We start from the raw sequence: 8,300 nt of genomic DNA on the forward strand, positions 1-8,300 counted from the left end.
ATCTTGTCATCCCAGATTGTAGTAGACAAGAATCTAGCAATGCGCTCACTATAGCATGGTACAGACTCTATATTAAATAAAGTTGCATCCGGGAGGTCATTGTCTACCCCCTTTGGTGCTTCACAATAGAAATTTTGCTCGAATGGTCCTGAGTAGACCCTTTCTTTACCACTACCATGAAGTCAAATTCTAAAAGAATGATTTGCCAATAGATAATGGCAAAACTTCTTTACAACATAGATCATTGTCAGCCCTTCTTGCTTTGTTGTGGTGTAATTATTTTCAACCACATTCAAATGTTAGCTTGCATCTAAAATTGGGAAATCCATTTTATGATCACGAGGTTGTGTGAGGTTGCAAAATTGGATGCATTGATGTGAACATAGAATTCCTTATTCCAATTTAGAGATTTCAATATTGGTGCAATGACTAACTTGGCTTCTTTTTGCTTTTCAAAAGATCTATCCCCAAAACTCTACGCGCTCGCATGGTTAGGGGCATATACATTCAGCAAACCCACTCTACACTTTGCAAACCACATAATCATCCATTGGGAATGCTAAGGGACTATCACTCCACTGTCCAAAATAGCATGTTGCCAAGAGTCCATAATAGACATACATACTCCCTTGGGCGCCCAAAAGTTCATATCGTGATGCCATAAAAGTTTCACAGTGACTATGCAGTATCAGTTAGCCAAATACGACTCTCGTTCATGAATCATAAGCACGCCAATGCCACTACTAACCAAACATTTTGCAAATTCTATCACAACCTACCATCTTTGCGAATTCTATCACAACCTACCATGATAGGGCATAAAATAAGGACCTCCCATCCCCTACACATTCCACAAGACAATCCTCATGCATCTTGTGGGAGAAGAAAGAGGCTGTGCAACAACAATGTGTGTAATCTTTGAGGTTGTCTTGGACAAAGAGTAATCCATGTCTAAGCATCCTTGAGAAGGTGACAACATCTCAACAGATAGAGACCATCCAACCAAAGCCCATGTCCCTCTAGCACCAAGAAAATCCTCTACCTCATACAAAGTGGCCCCATGTACATTTACATAGAAAGAGGGCCCATGAGTATCCACAACCTTGTGAACAAGATATGGCACTCTCTATCACTATATATAGAAGGGACCATGACTTTAGCTGAGTGAATGGAATAACTTGAAACGTTGCTCGGTTCATGGGAGAACTACAAATCTTGGGTATAAAGGTGCATACAAGGCCACCAATTGCCGTTGCACAACACTCTACAATATATTCCCTTTCTTGAGAAATGTTGGCTTGAAATACTCACGTGAGCTTCAACAACCAAATCTTGGTACTCATCTGAGTTAGCAACTAAGCGTAAAACCTCGCCTGTCCCTAGGTAGTAAAGTCTCCTTAATATCAATTAAAACCTTTAGCAGGCATCCAAGAAATTTGCATGACATGTAAGATCAGCTATCTTGTCATCCCAGATTGTAGTAGACAAGAATCTAGCAATGCGCTCACTATAGCATGGTACAGACTCTATATTAAATAAAGTTGCATCCGGGAGGTCATTGTCTACCCCCTTTGGTGCTTCACAATAGAAATTTTGCTCGAATGGTCCTGAGTAGACCCTTTCTTTACCACTACCATGAAGTCAAATTCTAAAAGAATGATTTGCCAATAGATAATGGCAAAACTTCTTTACAACATAGATCATTGTCAGCCCTTCTTGCTTTGTTGTGGTGTAATTATTTTCAACCACATTCAAATGTTAGCTTGCATCTAAAATTGGGAAATCCATTTTATGATCACGAGGTTGTGTGAGGTTGCAAAATTGGATGCATTGATGTGAACATAGAATTCCTTATTCCAATTTAGAGATTTCAATATTGGTGCAATGACTAACTTGGCTTCTTTTTGCTTTTCAAAAGATCTATCCCCAAAACTCTACGCGCTCGCATGGTTAGGGGCATATACATTCAGCAAACCCACTCTACACTTTGCAAACCACATAATCATCCATTGGGAATGCTAAGGGACTATCACTCCACTGTCCAAAATAGCATGTTGCCAAGAGTCCATAATAGACATACATACTCCCTTGGGCGCCCAAAAGTTCATATCGTGATGCCATAAAAGTTTCACAGTGACTATGCAGTATCAGTTAGCCGAATACGACTCTCGTTCATGAATCATAAGCACGCCAATGCCACTACTAACCAAACATTTTGCAAATTCTATCACAACCTACCATCTTTGCGAATTCTATCACAACCTACCATGATAGGGCATAAAATAAGGACCTCCCATCCCCTACACATTCCACAAGACAATCCTCATGCATCTTGTGGGAGAAGAAAGAGGCTGTGCAACAACAATGTGTGTAATCTTTGAGGTTGTCTTGGACAAAGAGTAATCCATGTCTAAGCATCCTTGAGAAGGTGACAACATCTCAACAGATAGAGACCATCCAACCAAAGCCCATGTCCCTCTAGCACCAAGAAAATCCTCTACCTCATACAAAGTGGCCCCATGTACATTTACATAGAAAGAGGGCCCATGAGTATCCACAACCTTGTGAACAAGATATGGCACTCTCTATCACTATATATAGAAGGGACCATGACTTTAGCTGAGTGAATGGAATAACTTGAAACGTTGCTCGGTTCATGGGAGAACTACAAATCTTGGGTATAAAGGTGCATACAAGGCCACCAATTGCCGTTGCACAACACTCTACAATATATTCCCTTTCTTGAGAAATGTTGGCTTGAAATACTCACGTGAGCTTCAACAACCAAATCTTGGTACTCATCTGAGTTAGCAACTAAGCGTAAAACCTCGCCTGTCCCTAGGTAGTAAAGTCTCCTTAATATCAATTAAAACCTTTAGCAGGCATCCAAGAAATTTGCATGACATGTAAGATCAGCTATCTTGTCATCCCAGATTGTAGTAGACAAGAATCTAGCAATGCGCTCACTATAGCATGGTACAGACTCTATATTAAATAAAGTTGCATCCGGGAGGTCATTGTCTACCCCCTTTGGTGCTTCACAATAGAAATTTTGCTCGAATGGTCCTGAGTAGACCCTTTCTTTACCACTACCATGAAGTCAAATTCTAAAAGAATGATTTGCCAATAGATAATGGCAAAACTTCTTTACAACATAGATCATTGTCAGCCCTTCTTGCTTTGTTGTGGTGTAATTATTTTCAACCACATTCAAATGTTAGCTTGCATCTAAAATTGGGAAATCCATTTTATGATCACGAGGTTGTGTGAGGTTGCAAAATTGGATGCATTGATGTGAACATAGAATTCCTTATTCCAATTTAGAGATTTCAATATTGGTGCAATGACTAACTTGGCTTCTTTTTGCTTTTCAAAAGATCTATCCCCAAAACTCTACGCGCTCGCATGGTTAGGGGCATATACATTCAGCAAACCCACTCTACACTTTGCAAACCACATAATCATCCATTGGGAATGCTAAGGGACTATCACTCCACTGTCCAAAATAGCATGTTGCCAAGAGTCCATAATAGACATACATACTCCCTTGGGCGCCCAAAAGTTCATATCGTGATGCCATAAAAGTTTCACAGTGACTATGCAGTATCAGTTAGCCGAATACGACTCTCGTTCATGAATCATAAGCACGCCAATGCCACTACTAACCAAACATTTTGCAAATTCTATCACAACCTACCATCTTTGCGAATTCTATCACAACCTACCATGATAGGGCATAAAATAAGGACCTCCCATCCCCTACACATTCCACAAGACAATCCTCATGCATCTTGTGGGAGAAGAAAGAGGCTGTGCAACAACAATGTGTGTAATCTTTGAGGTTGTCTTGGACAAAGAGTAATCCATGTCTAAGCATCCTTGAGAAGGTGACAACATCTCAACAGATAGAGACCATCCAACCAAAGCCCATGTCCCTCTAGCACCAAGAAAATCCTCTACCTCATACAAAGTGGCCCCATGTACATTTACATAGAAAGAGGGCCCATGAGTATCCACAACCTTGTGAACAAGATATGGCACTCTCTATCACTATATATAGAAGGGACCATGACTTTAGCTGAGTGAATGGAATAACTTGAAACGTTGCTCGGTTCATGGGAGAACTACAAATCTTGGGTATAAAGGTGCATACAAGGCCACCAATTGCCGTTGCACAACACTCTACAATATATTCCCTTTCTTGAGAAATGTTGGCTTGAAATACTCACGTGAGCTTCAACAACCAAATCTTGGTACTCATCTGAGTTAGCAACTAAGCGTAAAACCTCGCCTGTCCCTAGGTAGTAAAGTCTCCTTAATATCAATTAAAACCTTTAGCAGGCATCCAAGAAATTTGCATGACATGTAAGATCAGCTATCTTGTCATCCCAGATTGTAGTAGACAAGAATCTAGCAATGCGCTCACTATAGCATGGTACAGACTCTATATTAAATAAAGTTGCATCCGGGAGGTCATTGTCTACCCCCTTTGGTGCTTCACAATAGAAATTTTGCTCGAATGGTCCTGAGTAGACCCTTTCTTTACCACTACCATGAAGTCAAATTCTAAAAGAATGATTTGCCAATAGATAATGGCAAAACTTCTTTACAACATAGATCATTGTCAGCCCTTCTTGCTTTGTTGTGGTGTAATTATTTTCAACCACATTCAAATGTTAGCTTGCATCTAAAATTGGGAAATCCATTTTATGATCACGAGGTTGTGTGAGGTTGCAAAATTGGATGCATTGATGTGAACATAGAATTCCTTATTCCAATTTAGAGATTTCAATATTGGTGCAATGACTAACTTGGCTTCTTTTTGCTTTTCAAAAGATCTATCCCCAAAACTCTACGCGCTCGCATGGTTAGGGGCATATACATTCAGCAAACCCACTCTACACTTTGCAAACCACATAATCATCCATTGGGAATGCTAAGGGACTATCACTCCACTGTCCAAAATAGCATGTTGCCAAGAGTCCATAATAGACATACATACTCCCTTGGGCGCCCAAAAGTTCATATCGTGATGCCATAAAAGTTTCACAGTGACTATGCAGTATCAGTTAGCCAAATACGACTCTCGTTCATGAATCATAGGCACGCCAATGCCACTACTAACCAAACATTTTGCAAATTCTATCACAACCTACCATCTTTGCGAATTCTATCACAACCTACCATGATAGGGCATAAAATAAGGACCTCCCATCCCCTACACATTCCACAAGACAATCCTCATGCATCTTGTGGGAGAAGAAAGAGGCTGTGCAACAACAATGTGTGTAATCTTTGAGGTTGTCTTGGACAAAGAGTAATCCATGTCTAAGCATCCTTGAGAAGGTGACAACATCTCAACAGATAGAGACCATCCAACCAAAGCCCATGTCCCTCTAGCACCAAGAAAATCCTCTACCTCATACAAAGTGGCCCCATGTACATTTACATAGAAAGAGGGCCCATGAGTATCCACAACCTTGTGAACAAGATATGGCACTCTCTATCACTATATATAGAAGGGACCATGACTTTAGCTGAGTGAATGGAATAACTTGAAACGTTGCTCGGTTCATGGGAGAACTACAAATCTTGGGTATAAAGGTGCATACAAGGCCACCAATTGCCGTTGCACAACACTCTACAATATATTCCCTTTCTTGAGAAATGTTGGCTTGAAATACTCACGTGAGCTTCAACAACCAAATCTTGGTACTCATCTGAGTTAGCAACTAAGCGTAAAACCTCGCCTGTCCCTAGGTAGTAAAGTCTCCTTAATATCAATTAAAACCTTTAGCAGGCATCCAAGAAATTTGCATGACATGTAAGATCAGCTATCTTGTCATCCCAGATTGTAGTAGACAAGAATCTAGCAATGCGCTCACTATAGCATGGTACAGACTCTATATTAAATAAAGTTGCATCCGGGAGGTCATTGTCTACCCCCTTTGGTGCTTCACAATAGAAATTTTGCTCGAATGGTCCTGAGTAGACCCTTTCTTTACCACTACCATGAAGTCAAATTCTAAAAGAATGATTTGCCAATAGATAATGGCAAAACTTCTTTACAACATAGATCATTGTCAGCCCTTCTTGCTTTGTTGTGGTGTAATTATTTTCAACCACATTCAAATGTTAGCTTGCATCTAAAATTGGGAAATCCATTTTATGATCACGAGGTTGTGTGAGGTTGCAAAATTGGATGCATTGATGTGAACATAGAATTCCTTATTCCAATTTAGAGATTTCAATATTGGTGCAATGACTAACTTGGCTTCTTTTTGCTTTTCAAAAGATCTATCCCCAAAACTCTACGCGCTCGCATGGTTAGGGGCATATACATTCAGCAAACCCACTCTACACTTTGCAAACCACATAATCATCCATTGGGAATGCTAAGGGACTATCACTCCACTGTCCAAAATAGCATGTTGCCAAGAGTCCATAATAGACATACATACTCCCTTGGGCGCCCAAAAGTTCATATCGTGATGCCATAAAAGTTTCACAGTGACTATGCAGTATCAGTTAGCCAAATACGACTCTCGTTCATGAATCATAAGCACGCCAATGCCACTACTAACCAAACATTTTGCAAATTCTATCACAACCTACCATCTTTGCGAATTCTATCACAACCTACCATGATAGGGCATAAAATAAGGACCTCCCATCCCCTACACATTCCACAAGACAATCCTCATGCATCTTGTGGGAGAAGAAAGAGGCTGTGCAACAACAATGTGTGTAATCTTTGAGGTTGTCTTGGACAAAGAGTAATCCATGTCTAAGCATCCTTGAGAAGGTGACAACATCTCAACAGATAGAGACCATCCAACCAAAGCCCATGTCCCTCTAGCACCAAGAAAATCCTCTACCTCATACAAAGTGGCCCCATGTACATTTACATAGAAAGAGGGCCCATGAGTATCCACAACCTTGTGAACAAGATATGGCACTCTCTATCACTATATATAGAAGGGACCATGACTTTAGCTGAGTGAATGGAATAACTTGAAACGTTGCTCGGTTCATGGGAGAACTACAAATCTTGGGTATAAAGGTGCATACAAGGCCACCAATTGCCGTTGCACAACACTCTACAATATATTCCCTTTCTTGAGAAATGTTGGCTTGAAATACTCACGTGAGCTTCAACAACCAAATCTTGGTACTCATCTGAGTTAGCAACTAAGCGTAAAACCTCGCCTGTCCCTAGGTAGTAAAGTCTCCTTAATATCAATTAAAACCTTTAGCAGGCATCCAAGAAATTTGCATGACATGTAAGATCAGCTATCTTGTCATCCCAGATTGTAGTAGACAAGAATCTAGCAATGCGCTCACTATAGCATGGTACAGACTCTATATTAAATAAAGTTGCATCCGGGAGGTCATTGTCTACCCCCTTTGGTGCTTCACAATAGAAATTTTGCTCGAATGGTCCTGAGTAGACCCTTTCTTTACCACTACCATGAAGTCAAATTCTAAAAGAATGATTTGCCAATAGATAATGGCAAAACTTCTTTACAACATAGATCATTGTCAGCCCTTCTTGCTTTGTTGTGGTGTAATTATTTTCAACCACATTCAAATGTTAGCTTGCATCTAAAATTGGGAAATCCATTTTATGATCACGAGGTTGTGTGAGGTTGCAAAATTGGATGCATTGATGTGAACATAGAATTCCTTATTCCAATTTAGAGATTTCAATATTGGTGCAATGACTAACTTGGCTTCTTTTTGCTTTTCAAAAGATCTATCCCCAAAACTCTACGCGCTCGCATGGTTAGGGGCATATACATTCAGCAAACCCACTCTACACTTTGCAAACCACATAATCATCCATTGGGAATGCTAAGGGACTATCACTCCACTGTCCAAAATAGCATGTTGCCAAGAGTCCATAATAGACATACATACTCCCTTGGGCGCCCAAAAGTTCATATCGTGATGCCATAAAAGTTTCACAGTGACTATGCAGTATCAGTTAGCCAAATACGACTCTCGTTCATGAATCATAAGCACGCCAATGCCACTACTAACCAAACATTTTGCAAATTCTATCACAACCTACCATCTTTGCGAATTCTATCACAACCTACCATGATAGGGCATAAAATAAGGACCTCCCATCCCCTACACATTCCACAAGACAATCCTCATGCATCTTGTGGGAGAAGAAAGAGGCTGTGCAACAACAATGTGTGTAATCTTTGAGGTTGTCTTGGACAAAGAGTAATCCATGTCTAAGCATCCTTGAGAAGGTGACAACATCTCAACAGATAGAGACCATCCAACCA

Source organism: Cibotium barometz, chromosome 36 (assembly GCF_041138505.1).
Source record: "Cibotium barometz isolate CiBa-2024 chromosome 36, ASM4113850v1, whole genome shotgun sequence".
NCBI lineage: Eukaryota > Viridiplantae > Streptophyta > Polypodiopsida > Cyatheales > Cibotiaceae > Cibotium > Cibotium barometz.